The following is a 16,588-nucleotide window of genomic DNA, read 5'->3' on the forward strand; positions in this document are numbered from 1 at the left end:
TTGAACTGAACAACAAGGGGTGATGAATTTGCTCATGTACTGTATAAAACCACTGACCTGAAACACAATAGTAAAACTCAACTTTGCATCAAATAATGTTTCTTTTGTGTCTTTCTCTTTCTCTGTAAGATTGATTTCTTAAGCATGACAGTGTTTGCTTTATAAAACACTGCTGGCTTATTCCCAGAATAAGACTTTAAATAGGATCCTATGGAAAATCAATTTCTTGAGTAAGAGATCCTGATAATGTTTTTATTTACTGTTGTTTATGTACTGTGACCCATGGTGTATTACTAAGAAAATAGGAATCCTCCATCAACATAAAGTTAATCAAATGGCATCTCTAATAAATCATATAGGCCAAAAATGGCTTTAAATTAAAGATCAAATCATTCAGTTTAGAGATTGTAGAAAGCATACAATGCACAAAGACTAAATTCCAAAATATATGGCTGAAGACTTTTTTAGTATCATGACTTGCATATATTAGAAGCAGTGTTTATGAAGTCCATTAGGAAAAAGACCAGAAGAATGATGATGAGAGCTGTTTACTGAAATATTTTAATTGCTAGTCTTTGTTTTGTGTTGAGCCATTTAGTTCTAGTACTGTCATGTTGACCAGCAATAACTGTAATCCAGAAGTTGACTTCAAAACTCTACTCATTCCTATATACTGACCCCTGCAACTGATGGTTGAACTTTATAGCTTTGCCTGTAGCTACGATCACACATGGCTTTTAGACTCATTTTTCTTTGATTAGTGAGACTGACTGCTGAGGAAACTATAACAGTCAGCCAGGCACAGAAAAGCTCATGGCACCAAAAGTCACAAATATTGCCAATCAAAAATTGCAGGAATTTGCTCCAATCAAGATTAGAAAGAATGCTCTTTACCTATGAACTAAGTTTATTGAACAGCATATGTATCATTTAAAAAATACGTATGAATTTTAAACTTGTCTCATAAACAGACATTTCTGTATCGTCAAACACTTTCTATGTAGGCCGCCTCTATGTGTTCCTATAAACTCTTGACAAAGCGCTGCTTCTTTAGGTCTCAACATCTGTACCTATGAATTGTTGACAAATGAAAAGATAATCTCTTAAATTCCCTCTAGTGTTAACATTCTTTAATTCTGTATCATTTTATTGTGCCAAACAGTTATTAAGTGAGGATTAAATCCAACTTTGAACTAAACAAAGTGTAGCAGGAAAAAATTGTAACTATGCAAGCCCTTTATCATAAACCATGAATTACATAAAATTGTACAGAAATCTGACAAAGAAACTACAAATACATAGGTGATACAGTTTATTTGGCTTTATTTCCACAAACTAAAGTGACTTTGATATACAACTGGCACAGATATTTAATTATGGTCAGATAGAATGGCTTACCACTAACATTTCCCCTCCCACCCCAAATTTCATTTTGGGTAAATTTCATCTAATATTTAAATAATTTGCATTTAACAATATGGCAGTAAACCTATTAACTAATGGACCAAGGACTATATTTAATAAGTGTTCATAGTTTATGGGCATTTTTAGTTCATTTTCTCCTGCTCTTCCTCCTCCCATCCTTCTCGTCACCCCCCCATCACCCTTTCTCACTCTCTCCACTCCCCCCACCATTCACTATTAGACTTTAGAAATGACCAAATATTCCATGAAGTTATGGAATCATGTTTATATAACATGGCACTATACATTCAATTCTTAGCATAAAGCATAGGTAATGAATAAATATTTGCTGCATGAGTGAAGGACATACTTCTTTGTGGGTATTTCTAAAAGTAAAAGAGCTTTGAATCGCTTACCAATATTTTCTCAGCTCCTCCCTACATGGGAAATTAATATATTTGCATTTAGAAATATGTGCTTATCAGGTTTTTCAAATTTCAAAAGTCCTTATCATGCCTACCTCTAATTCAGTTTGTTTTTTTTTTTTTTCATGTAATGTCTGAAACATTTCTATTAACATATATATATTTGTTTGTCAGTTTGTTTTTAAAGAACATTTTTGTTCCCTTAAATAAAGCATTGACTGTTTGCATGCCACATCTTGCCAGGAAATGTGATTTCACTAATGCTCAGGGATTACAGAATTTCAGATATAAACCTCAGTGTTTAGGAAATGCTATCTAAAAATATGTGGTTATCCTTACCTTTCATCAGAGAACAAGAGCCTGAAGTGTGAGTTGAGACTGATCAACAGACATTTGTGTACGCGTATTACAGTGTTTTAAAATTGCCGAGCTGACATTTAAAAATTGGGAAAGTTTACATCAGTGTCTAGATTTTTGTTTCCTATTAAATTACGGAAGAGCTGGCAATGCTGGGCTCACATTTCCAGGTTGGAAACTTTTATCTAACTTAAGCAATCATAATTCCTTCCTGGAACAAATCTAGGTAAAATGAGAGTGAGGGAGGAGGTAGAGATGAGAGAAGAACCATTTTAATAAACTAACCTTTTCTAATCTGCTAATTTACTCTGTATTAATAGCTACTTACACTTCTTTCTTAATTTTCTGTGTTTGTATTTTCCTCTCTTTTATTAAAATTGCCGGTGTATTAGCCTGGGTTCAAGATAGAGGCGAGAGAAAGACAGAGACAGAGACAGAAACAGAGAGATTATAAGGAATTGGTCCATGTGGATATGGAGACTGAGAAGTCCCAAGTACCTACAGCCTGAAAACTGGAGACCCAGGAAAGCCAATGGTATAGATACAGTCTGGATCTGAAGGCAGGAGAGGATCAATGTCCATTAGGCAGGTGAAATGGGAGAGTATGGAAAAACATCAGGCAGAGATAGGAATTCCTTCTTATCTGTGGAAGGGTGGTGAGACTAACTATCTCTTAAACTTTCAAGTCCTTGATGGTGTTGCTAATCTCTGAAATCCTTCCAGAAATACAGTATTGCTTTCGATTTATTGTTTTCCTAGGTAGAGGCAGTTTAATTGGATTCAAATTGGCCTCTTCCACCATGATAGCCCTCACTCCAAAGGTCAAGGAACTAATTAAGGAATTTTGCAAGCTGCTAAGTATATTTATTCCAATTATGTATTCTGGAAAAGGGGAAATAACCACAGGATAGGTTCAGGGAACCACCGGGCCCACTGTGAGATGGACCTGAGCTAAAACTCCATTGATCACTTGACCTCCATAAGCCCCTACTCTGACTGTTGGACCGTAGTGATATTTTAGGGCTGCTAGAATTAGTGTCAGTTCAGATCCAGTGTCAGGTAGTCCCTGAAATGTGTATTTCCAGTCCTGGCATACAAAGTTAACCTAGCAAAAGACTGTAGGTCCCTTTGGAGAAGACGGAGAGAAAGATTAATAGTATATATTTTTTTCAGTCCTCAAGGGGACCTGGCCTCCCCTGAATTCAAGGAGATCTGGGTCTCTTTCAATGCACTCACAGAAACCTCAGGTTATTTTTTTGGTGCTTGAGCTGGGAATTCATACCTCTGAGCTCATCTTTTTATTTCTCCATTTTGTCCAGTGACAGTGGGAACAAACAGCCAATCTTATTATATTTGTTAGTTTTCCAAAAATGGTCAAAAGTATCACATACATAGTTACCCAGTTCCTTGCTCCTTATAAGTGGTTGATTGGACGTATCCAATTGAGATACTTTGCAAATCTCTATTGACAGATTACACAATGGACTGTCAGTGCTCTCTCTGCTACTGGAAATAGAGTCATTAGTATTTTCAAATCTAATCAGATTACAGAGTCAGTTCCAGAAACACAAAAACCAGAACACTCAGCCATAAAATCCTGTTCCTCTGGAACCACACTTGAGATAAAAATCTGTTTTAGTATGGTTCTCCAGAGATATAACATCTGTAATATATCTCATATATTATGTGTATATATAAATGTATATAATATGTACATGTATAATATACATATATATGAAAATAGGTAATACATATATTTATTTCTCCTTATATTTTTAATTAATTTTATTTCTGACAAGTTTTACCTGCCCAGGATATTATAATCATTAAGAGAGAGTGACTGGAGCTAAACCACCAGGGTGTGAACTCACCTCTGAATTACTAGTTATTTTATCCCGACCAAGTTGCTTAACTCTCTGTGTCTGTTTTCTCCTAAGTAAAAGAGAATGATACTAGTGGAGCTACCTTCATAGGGTTATTGATAGTATACAACAAGTGATACTTGTAAAGCATTTAGTACAATGTTTGGCATAGACTAAGTGCTCCCCATGTATGTTAATGATTGATTCACATATACATATATGTTCCACATCCATGCTTTATGGCTTTTCAATATTGTTGAGTTTCATTTTGAACGAGACTGTGTGTGTGTGTGTGTGTGTGTGTGTGTGTGTGTGTGTGTGTGTGTGTGTAAACCCACTGAAGATAACTGTTTCAGAAAATCAAGTTACAACAAAGAAACAAGATAGAGAGAGAGAAAAAAAGAAGAGAAAGAGAGAGAGGCAGAAAGGCAACCTGCACTAAGTTGAGATGCCAGGAAAAGCAGAATCTAGAATAGAAACCTGTAAGTGTTTGAGGATATCATTGGAAAGCTTTGAACATTTAAAGATTATGGAACTAGGAGTATTAGCCAAATTTAAATATAAGGACGGAGTAGTGATGTGGTTTAAATGTAAACTCTGGAGCCAGATTACCTGCATTTGAATTTTGACTGTCATTTACTAGCTTTGCAAATTACTAAACATCTCTGTACCTGAGTTCCCTATTCGTAAAATGGGGATAATAATAATAGTTACCTCATTGTATTGATTTGAGGTTAAAATAAGTTACTGCATGTAAAGTTATTAGAGTAGTGATTGGAACATTACAAGTGATAGGTTAGCCATATTAGTAGTAGTATTTTCAATTATTTATTGTTATATATGAGGGGAAGAGGAATTCCAACACAGACTAAGTTAAAAACCACTATTTTAATCACCATTGCCTACTTGCAGAATCATTAAATTTCCATTGTCCTTAATTACTTCATATTGATCTTTGTTTTAAAAAGAGTACCTCTTACTATATATCTTCCATATTAAAGACACTTTATTAATTTAAAAATATTTATTGGAGATTTATTACATCCTAGACATCTTTTGAGATACCACAGATTCAGGAAAAAAACAAATAGAAAAAAATCTCTGACTTTATGGAGTGGAAGAGATGAAAATAAATATAATTAATAGATAAAATTTAGGATACATTAGACAATGATAAGTTTTTAAGGAGAAAAAATAAAACAAGAGTGAAAGAAAGTGTTGAGAAGTTATGAAATTTTATATAAGATGGTCAGGGAAGTGCTTATTAAGTAGATAATTTTAAAATGAAAATTTAAATGAGGAGGTCCCATGTATGTTTTGGGGTAGAGCATTCCAGGTAAGAGGAACAGAAAATACAAAAGTCCTGAAAGGGAAAAAGTGTAGCTGTAGTATAATGAAAATGAGTGGGAATTGGAGGAGATAAGGTAAGAGAAGTAAAGGAAGTCTAAATGACCTTGTAGGTTATTGCAGAGTTTGACTTTTACTCAGAATGAAATGGGAATCACTCAAATCATTCTGAACAGGGGATGGGTATGACACAACTTAAATTTTTAAAAGATCACTTTGCCTACTCATTTGAGAATAGACAGTCACGTGACATAATCAAGAAAGTAAGAGTCAGCTAAAAGGCAATAAAATACACTGGGAAAGTACAATGGCTGCCTGCATCAGGGTGGTAGCTTTGGAAATGACGAAACACCAAGTGAAGGAGTTGAAATATATGTTTGTTTCTTGTCAATTACCCCGTTGCCAAATGTTCACATCAAATATGTATGGAGAACAGGGAATTACATAGCAACATCCAAAACCAAAATTCTAATGGATATTTTGAAAGTCATTTGGCACCTGAATCCACTTATGTCCTAACCCTCACCTCACCAAAAAAATTGTTTTCTGTAGGTATAACAACATTCAAATCTTTCTTGAGGCATATGTTTGTACATATGCTTACAATACATTTCCTTATATACTTTGCTCCTATATTAACTTTAAGCACCTTGATACCCTCTAGTCATAACCTTTTTCTCACACTATCTGGATCCAATTATCCTCTGGTGTGCTACAAAGTCACCTTATATATATTTCCATTTTAACCTTCTTTATAGACTCGAGAAATTGTTTCTGTTACCTACTAATAGGAAATTTCCTGAGGAGTAAGATTAAGACATTGTGCAGCCTTAACCTAGCATAGTTCTTGGCAAAAACTATGAATTACATTTAAGTTATTGTAATAAATATTAACACTAAATATGGCAGAGAAGTGTATGAAGGGGTCAAGATCATTTCAGCAAATGCTTTTGGTTCTCTACCGTCTCTTTCCAGTCACCCTTTCCATGCATGACAGTGGGGCTTCTTTCCTACCTTAGATTGGGCCCAAGGGTTTTCTCTATTCTCAGGAATATGCTTTCTTTCTTTCTTTCTTTTTTTTTTTTAATATGTGTGGTGTACTCTAATAATTTTATTTTCATTTTTAAAAATTTTATTGGTAATTGATATCTAGTCTCATAGTGTTGTGATCAGAAAAGATACTTGATATGATTTCAATTTTCTTAAATTTACCAAGTCTTGATTTGTGACCCAAGATATGATCTATCCTGGAGTATGTTCCATGACACTTGAGAAGAAAGTGTATTCTGTTGTTTTTGGATGGAATGTCCTATAAATTAAGTCCATGTTGGTTAATGTGTCATTTAAAGCCTGTGTTTCCTTATTTATTTTTATTTTGGTTGATCAGTCCATTGGTGAAAGTGGGGTGTGGAGACTAAACAATATGTTACTAAATAACCAAGAGATCACTGAAGAAATCAAAGAGGAAATCAAAAAACACCTAGACACAATGACAGTGAAAACATGGCAACCCAAAACCTATGGGATGCAGCAAAAGCAGTTCTAGAGGGAAGTTTATAGCAATACAGTCCTACCTCAAGAAACAAGAAAAATCTCAAACAACTTAACCTTATACCTAAAGCAATTAGAGAAAGAAGAACAAAAAAACCCCAAAGTTAGCAGAAGGAAAGAAATCATAAAGATCAGATCAGAAATAAATGAAAAAGAAATGAAGGAAACGATAGCAAAGATCACTAAAACTAAAAGCTGGTTCTTTGAGAAGATAAACAAAATAGATAAACCATTAACCAGACTCATCAAGAAAAAAAGGGAGAAGACTCAAATCAACAGAATTAGAAATGAAAAAGGAGAAGTAACAACTGACACTGCAGAAATACAACGGATCATGAGAGATTACTACAAGCAACTATATACCAATAAAATGGACAACCTGGAAGAAATGGACAAATTCTTAGAAAAGCACAACCTTCTGAGAATGAACCAGGAAGAAGTAGAAAATATAAACAGACCAATCACAAGAACTGAAATTGAAACTGTGATTAAAAATCTTCCAACAAACAAAAGCCCAGGACCAGATGGATTCACAGTTGAGTTCTATCAAACATTTAGAGAAGAGCTAACACCTGTCCTTCTCAAACTCTTCCAAAATATAGCAGAGGGAGGAACACTCTCAAACTCATTCTATGAGGCCACCATCACCCTGATACCAAAACCATACAAAGATGTCACAAAGAAAGAAAACTACAGGCCAATATCACTGATGAACATGGATGCAAAAATCCTCAACAAAATACTAGCAAACAGAATCCAACAGCACATTAAAAGGAGCATACACCATGATGAAGTGGGGTTCATGAAGTGAAGGATTCTTCAATATATGCAAATCAAACAATGTGATACACCATATTAACAAATTGAAGGATAAAAGCCATATAATCTCAATAGATGCAGAAAAAGCTTTTGACAAAGTTCAACACCCATTTATGATAAAAACTCTCCAGAAAGTAGGCATAGAGGGAACTTACCTCAGCATAATAAAGGCCATATATGACAAACCCACAGCCAACATCGTTCTCAATGGTGAAAAACTGAAAGCATTTCCACTAAGATCAGGAACAAGACAAAGTTGCCCACTCTCACCACTGTTATTCAACATAGTTTTGAAAGTGTTAGCCACAGCAATCAGAGAAGAAAAAGAAATAAAAGGAATCTAAATTGGAAAAGAAGAAGTAAAACTGTCACTGTTTGCAGATGCCATGATACTATACATAGAGAATCCTAAAGATGCTACCAGAAAACTACTAGAGCTAATCAATTAATTTGGTAAAGTAACAGATTACAAAATTAAGGCATAGAAACCCCTTGCATTCGTATACACAAATGGTGAAAAATCTGAAAGAGAAATTAAGGAAACACTGCCATTTACCATTACAACAAAAAGAATAAAATACCTAGGAATAAACCTGCCTAAGGAGACAAAAGGCCTGTATGCAGAAAACTATAAGACACTGATGAAAGAAATTAAAGATGATACAAACAGATGAGAGATATACCACGTTCTTGGGTTGGAAGAATCAATATTGTGAAAATGACTATACTACCCAAAGCAATCTACAGATTCAATGCAATCCCTATCAAACTACCAATGGCATTTTTCACAGAACTAGAACAAAAAATTTCACAATTTGTATGGAAACACAAAAGACCCTGAATAGCCAAAGCAATCTTGAGAAACAAAAACAGAGCTGGAGGAATCAGGCTCCCTGACTTCAGACTATACCAGAAAGTTACAGTAATCAAGACAGTATGGTACTGGTACAAAACCAGAAATATAGATCAATGGAAGAGTATAGAAAGCCCAGGGGTAAACCCATGCACATATGGTCATTTATCTTTGATAAAAGAGGCGAGAATATGCAATAGAGAAAAGACAGCCTCTTCAATAAGTGGTGCTGGGAAAACTGGACAGCTACACGTAAAAGAATGAACTTAGAACACTCCCTAACACCATACACAAACATAAACTCAAAATGGATTAAAGACCTAAATGTAAGGCCAGACACTGTAAAACTCTTAGAGGAAAACATAGGCAGAACACTCTATGACATAAATCACAGCAAGACCCTTTTTGACCCACCTCCTAGAGAAATGGAAATAAAAACAAAAACAGTTGGAACCTAATGAAACTTAAATACTTTTGCACAACAAAGGAAACCATAAACAAGACGAAAAGACAGCCCTCAAAATGGGAGAAAATATTTGCAAACGAAGCAGCTGACAAAGGATTAATCTCCAAAATATACAAGCAGCTCATGCAGCTCAATATCAAAAAAACAAACAACCCATTCCAAAAATGAGCAGAAGACCTAAATAGACATTTCTCCAGAGAAGTTATACACATTGCCAACAAACACATGAAAGGATGTTCAACATCTCTAGTCATTAGAGAAATGCACATCAAAGCTACAATGAGGTGTCACCTCACACCAGTAAGAATGGCCATCATCAAAAATCTACAAACAATAAATGCTGGAGAGGTTGCAAAGAAAAGGGAGCCCTCTTGCACTGTTGATGGGAATGTAAATTGATACAGCCACTATGGAGAACAGTATGGAGGTTCCTTAAAAAACTGAAAGTAGAACTATCATATGACCCAGCAATCCCACTACTGGGCATATACCCTGCGAAAACCATAATTCAAAAAGAGTCATGTACCACAATGTTCATTGCAGCTCTATTTACAATAGCCAGGACATGGAAGCAACCTAAGTGTCCATTGACAGATGAATGGATAAAGTAGATGTGGCACATATATACAATGGAATATTACTCAGCCATAAAAGGAAACGAAATTGAGTTATTTGTAGTGAGGTGGATGGAACTAGAGTCCGTCATACAGAATGAAGTTAGTCAGAGAAAAACAAATACCGTATGCTAACACATATATATGGAATCTAAAAAAAAAAATGGTTCTGAAGAACCTAGGGGCAGGACAGGAATAAAGACCCAGACATAGAGAATGGACTTGAGGACGCAGGGAGGGGGAAGGGTAAGCTGGGACGAAGTGAGAGAGTGGTATTGACATATATACACTACCAAATGTCAAATAGATAGCTAGTGAGAAGCAGCCACTTAGCACAGGGAGATCATCTCGGTGCTTTGTGGCCACCTAGAGGGGTGGGACAGGGAGGGTGGGAGGGAGATGCAAGAGGGAGGGGATATGGGGATATATGTATACGCTTAGCTGATTCACTTTGTTATATAGCAGAAACTAACACAACAATGTAAAGCAACTATACTCCAATAAAGATGTTAAGGAAAAATTTTTATTGGAGTATAGTTTGATTTACAGTATTATGTTAGTCTCTGCTGTACAGCAAGATGTATCAGTTATACATGTATCCACTCTTTTTTAGATTCTTTTCCCATATAGGTCATTAGAGAGAGTATTTAATTGAGTTCCCTGTGCTATGTAGTACGTTCTTATTAGTTATCTATTTTATATATAGTAATGTGTATATGTGAATCCCAGTCCCCCAATTTATCCCTCCCCACTCCTCCCCCCTTGGTAACCAGAAGTTTTGTGACTCTATTTCTGTTTTGTAAATAAGTTCATTTGTACCAGTTTTTTAGATCACATATAAGTGATATCATATGATATTTGTCTTTCTCTGTCTGACTTACTTCACTCAATATGACAGTCTCTCTCCGTGTGCAGAGTAGGTTGATGGTGCTACAGACAGCCATTGCCAGGAGAACGACCAAAGACTAGCAAGAATTGTTGAATGAGTGCACCATCCTTCTTGAGTGAGGCAATTCTGGAAGAAGCTTTACACAATTTCCGGTCCCCAGCATGATTGAGCTCCATTTGCTAATAATCGTAATACGTTCTTTAATGCACCTGTTTTAGTTTCTTACTGATGCTTAAACAAATTATTCCCAAGCTTAGTGGCTTAAAACAACACAGATTTATTATGGTACAGGCTGGTGGTCTAAAGTCCAAAGTAGTTCTCATGGGCTAAAATCAAGGTGTCAGCAGGGCTGCATTCCTTCTTAAGGCTGTAGGAGAGAGTCCATATCCTCACTTTTGTCAGCTTCTAGAGGCCACTTGCATTCTTTGACAGGTGTTTCCTTCTTCAGTCTTCAAAGTCAGTAAGGTAGTGTCTTCAAATATCTCTTTGACTCTAATACTTCTGCCACCTTGTGGTATATTATACCTACCCAGATGAACCAGGATAATCTTCCCATTTCAAGATCCTTAACTTAATCACACCTGCAGAGTTCCTTTTTCCTGTGAATATGAGCTGACGTATTCACAGATTCAAGGATTAGAACTCAGACCTCTTTAGGGAACTATTACTTTGCCCAATACCACATTTTAAATTGACTTCTTTTTTCTCTCTGAATTCTCTACTTTCCTAATAGTTCTGCCTGAGATCATCTCCCCAAAATCTCTTTCACTCAAATTTTAGTCTTAGCATCTGCTTTGCAGAAACTAACCAGACAAATGTCACTGAAAAATTAAGTCATTCAATATTGAGTCAATACATATTTATCGAGCAACTGTTAAAACTTCTGGGGATAGAACACAAACAAGATATAAAAGTCCCTATATTTTTGTAGTTTATACTCTAGTGAGGCATAAGTAATAAACAGATATATAACTTCAGGAAATAATCAAGAAAAAATCAAATAGTCACATGTGCTTTCTAGAAAATTTAAGTGAATGTGATTGCAATGCAAATAATGGTTAGGTGGCCCTTCTAGATGGGGTGGTTAGAGAAGAGCTCTCCGGGAGGTGGCATTTAAGGTAAGATCAAACAACATGAGGGTGTTAGCATTGTAAGATTTAAAAGGAAGACTCTTCCCGGAAAATTAAAAAGCTAGGTTAAAGGCTTTAAAGTACGAATTATATTGGCTTCATCAAGGACCAGAAATGTACTGCTAATGGGACTAGATTATAGTGGTAAAGGAGTATCAGAAAGAGATGCAGTCAGAGGAGTAAGTAACAGCCGGGTAATGTAATGTTATGTGTTTTAAATGTGCTGGGAAAGTGTCAGAAAGTTTAAATAATAGATGAGTCTTTTTAAAAAATTTGTTTTGAAACAAATCACTTTGGCTTTGCAGAAGCAATGGATTTTCGGGGTTAAGAGTGTAAACAGGGAGACCAGATAGCAGCCTATTATAAAGAATGAGGAGAGAGATTTGGGGAGCTTGAATTAAGCATGCAGTGGTTAAGATAAATGGACAGTGGAATAAGGGAAGGCCAGAGAATTAAATGTAATGATCCAAAAGAGGAGATACAATTAATTGTGTAAAATGGAAAGGAATAAGCCTTGGTGATACTACTAAAGATTAGAACAGGTTTAGAAGGAGTATGAGAGTAAAATAAAAGTAACTTGTCATAGGGAGTTTGTTCAAAATTGAAGATCAAAACTATCAAAATAGTAAAAAGAAAACTTTTAGTTATGAAATGAAATGAATTAGTAGAAAAGGAAGTAACATGTAATCCTCTAATTAGTAATATATCAGGATATAAACAAATAATTATTAAGTTGGGAATAATTTAATATATTAGTATAATAGAAGACAGAAATAATCATTACAATTAGTTTTTTATTTTGTTAAACTATCTTATAAACTAAAGCATAATTTGTTTTTCTACAGTCCATGCTGTGAAATCTAATATACCCATAGCACTTATTAAACACAATTTTTGACATTTTCAAAGCTTAATAAATGTATCTTTCATATTCACTACAGTGTGTTTTTAACACTGGTTTTATATATAAAAGTTCAATAGTAGCACTCAAGATCATAAAATATAAAAATTTCTTAGAAAAGTAGTTTATCTACAGATATAAGTATATATTATCCTGACAACTACCACTGATAACATATTGCTAGGGATATATACATACATAGTAAAACTATAAATACAAGCAAGGGAATGATACAGTATTCAAGTTTAGGATAGTGGTTACCCCTGAAGGGAGCAGATATGAAGTTGATGGAGGAGCATACCCAAAGCTTCAACAATATTGGTATCACCATCTTTCTTAAATTTCCCAGTAGCTATAAGGACATTACTTTTATTTTCATGCTATAAAATTTACATGTTATATACATATATATTTGTTTAAAATTCTTCAAAATCAAAAAATAATACAAAGATTTCAGTATTGAGAAAATCTGAATGTCATAAATTTCTTACTTATGACAAACCAAACCAAATATCAATGACTTTTCTTGAACCTTTCACAAAATTGAAGTCATAGGACAGACCACTGTCTCCCAAAATGGAAAAACAGACCAGAGAGTCACTGCCAAGAGTCTGGTTATCTGGAACAGAAGCCACTGGAACTATAAACTGGTGGGAACATTTAAAATAATAGCTTCGACCAGTTGTTGTAAGTGTAGTATTGACCAGTGGAGAATGGGAAACTCCTGAGTGCTACAGTATTAATCCCCTGCTCACTCCCCTGAATCCTTCATGCGTTTTATGCCACCAAGTTCTTATGGTAAAGAGCCAAGAAAGATCCTCTCGTGGCTCTGGCTGTGGACAGAGCAATTAAACATTGTGAAATACTCTTCTCTAGCATTTCTGTCTTATTATAGGGTGGAACGTTATGGGGAAGGCAGAACATGGCAGGGATGTGTAACTCCTTGTGATGGTTATAGCCAAAGGACACAGCCCCACTAAAAAGTATATTTAATTTTAAAATTATAGAACACTACTCTTCACTGACACCTGCATGTCCAGAATCATGCCAGTGGATTAGAACTGATAGGACTGCAAAACAATCTCTCTGAGGAACAGTTGTTAATGAACTCGGAACAACAAGAGAGGCAAAAATAAAGACATTAAAGAAATGTGAAGCCTCTAGCACTTACAGTTATAGCAAACATTAAACACAGCCCAACTCTTAGCCAGAGTAACATAAAACCTCACACTAAATGTCTAGGTAATTCAGTTCCAGTTACCCATCATGTCTGGCTTTCAATGAAAAACTACAAGACATGCTGAAAGGCAAGAAAAAACACAGTCTGAAGGGACAATTCAAACATCTGAACCAGACTTACATATGAAACACATTTTGGAATTTTTAGAGAGGGAATTTAAAATAATGATTAATAGGTTAAGAGATGAAAGGAAAAGAGAACAACATGCAAGAACAGAAGGGTAATATAAAAAGTGATGGAAACTCTAAGAAAGAAAATTCTAGAAATATGAAACACTGTAAGACAAATAAAAAATGGCTTTGATGAGTTTATCAGCAGACTAGTAATGACTGAGGAAAGAATCAGTAGGCTTAAAGACAGGTGAACAGAAATTTCTAAACTACAATACTAAAATACAAAGAGAAAAAGAATAAAGCACACACAGAATATCCAACAACTGCGGGGCAATTTAAAAAATTGTAACATACGTGTAATTTGATCGCCAGAAGGTAAATAAAGAGAACAGAGTAGAAGAAACATTTGAAGTAAAATGGCCAAGAATTTTCAGAAATTAATGATAGACACCAAACCGCAGATTCAGGAGGCTTAGAGAACACCAAGCAGTATAAATACCAGGAAACAAAACAAAACAAACTGCATCATATTCAAACTGCAGGAAACTAGAACAAAAAGAAACTCTTAAAAGAAAAAAAAGAACTTACCTACAAAGGAACAAAGATATAAACAAAAGCAAAGCAGACTTCTCACAGAAACCATGCAAACAAAAAGAGTGGAGTGAAATATTAAATTATTTAAAGAAAAACCACACCAACCTAGAATTTAGTAAAATTATACTTCAAAGGTTAAGGAAAAGTACATCTGCAACTCAATCTGCAAATCAATCAGTGTGATACTCCACATTAACAAAAGGAAGAATAAAAATCATATGATCATCTCAATAGATGCAGAAAAATCTTTTGAAAAAATTCAACATCCATTTGTGATAAAATCTCTCAAAAAAATGGCTATAGATGAAACATTCCTCAACATGATAAAGGCCATAAATGACAAGTCCACAGCTAACATCTTACTCAACAGTGAAAATCTGAAAGATTTTATACTAAGATCAAGAACAAGACAAGGATGCCCAATCTTACCACTTTTATTCAACATAGTACTGGAAGTCCTAGTCAAATCAGTTAGGCAAGAATAAAAAATAAAAGCCATCCAAATTGGAAAGAAGTAAAACAATCTCTATTTGCAGATGCTATGATATAGTATATAGAACACCTGCAGGCTCCACCAAAAAAACTATTGGAACTAAGAAGTGAATTCAATAAAATTGCAGGATACAAAATCAAAATAGAAAAATCTGTTGCCTATCTATACACTAATAGCAAATTATCAGAAAGAGGAATTAAGGGGAAAAAAACATTTACAGTTCATCAAAAATAATAAAATATCTAGGAATAAATCTAACCAAGAAGGTGAAAGACCTGTACTCTGAAAACTATAAGACATTGATGAAAGAAAGTAAAGATGAAACAAACAAATGGAAAGATACACTGTGCTGAGAGATGGAAGAATTAATATTGTTAAAATGCCATACTACCAAAGGCAGTCTACAGATTCAGTGTAATCTTATCAAAATACCAATGGCATTTTTCACAGAAATAGAACAAATAATTCTAAAGTTGTTACGGAAACACAAAACACCCTGAACAGCCAAAACAATCTTCAGAAAGAAGAAGAAAGCTGGAGGTATCGTGCTCCCTGATTTCAAACTATACTACATAGCTACAATAATCAAAGCAACATAGCTGGCACAAAAACAGATGTATAGATCAATGGAACAGAGTAGAGAGCCCAGAAATAAACCCACATTTATATGAGCAATAAATCTATGCTATGATAATGGAGACAAGAATATACAATGGGGAAAGACAGGCTCTTCAATAAATGGTGTTGTGAAAACTAGAGAGCTACATGCAAAAGAATCAAACTGAATGTAAGATTTGAAACCACAAAAGTCCTAGAAGAAAACATACGTGTTTACAAGCTCCTTGACATCAGTCTTGGTGATGATTTTTTTGATTTGACACCAAAAGCAAAGCCAAGAGAAGCAAAAATAAACAAGTGAGACGACATCAACCTAATAAGCTTCTGCACAGCAAAGAACACCATCATCAAAATGAAAAGACAACTTAATGGGAGAAAATATTTGCAAATCATAGATAAGGTAGTTAATATCCAAAATCTATAAACAACTCATGCAACTCAACAATAACAACAACAAAAATCAAACAACCTGATTTTAAAATGAGCAGAGGATCTGACTAGACATTTTTCCAAAGAAACCATACAGATGACCAGCAGGCACATGAAAAGATGCTCAACATTACTAATCATCAGGGAAATGTAAATCAAAACCACAATGAGATATCACCTCATACCTGTTAGAATGGCTGTTATCAAAAGACATGAAATAATAAGTGTTAGTGAGAATGTGAAGAAGAGGGAACCCTCGTGCACTATTAGTGGGAATGTATATTGTTGCAGCCACTATGGAAAACAATATAGAAGTTCCTCAAAAAATTAAAAATAGAACTATCATGTGATCCATCAGTTCTCTTTCTGGGTATTTATCTAAAAGAAATGAAATCACTAACCTGAAAAGATATCTGTACTCCCATGTTCATTGCAGCATTATTTACAGTAGCCAAGACATCGGGACCATCTACATGTCCACCA

The sequence above is a fragment of the Balaenoptera borealis genome (genome assembly GCF_965194805.1).
Source record: "Balaenoptera borealis genome assembly, chromosome: 4".
In the NCBI taxonomy this organism is placed as follows: domain Eukaryota; kingdom Metazoa; phylum Chordata; class Mammalia; order Artiodactyla; family Balaenopteridae; genus Balaenoptera; species Balaenoptera borealis.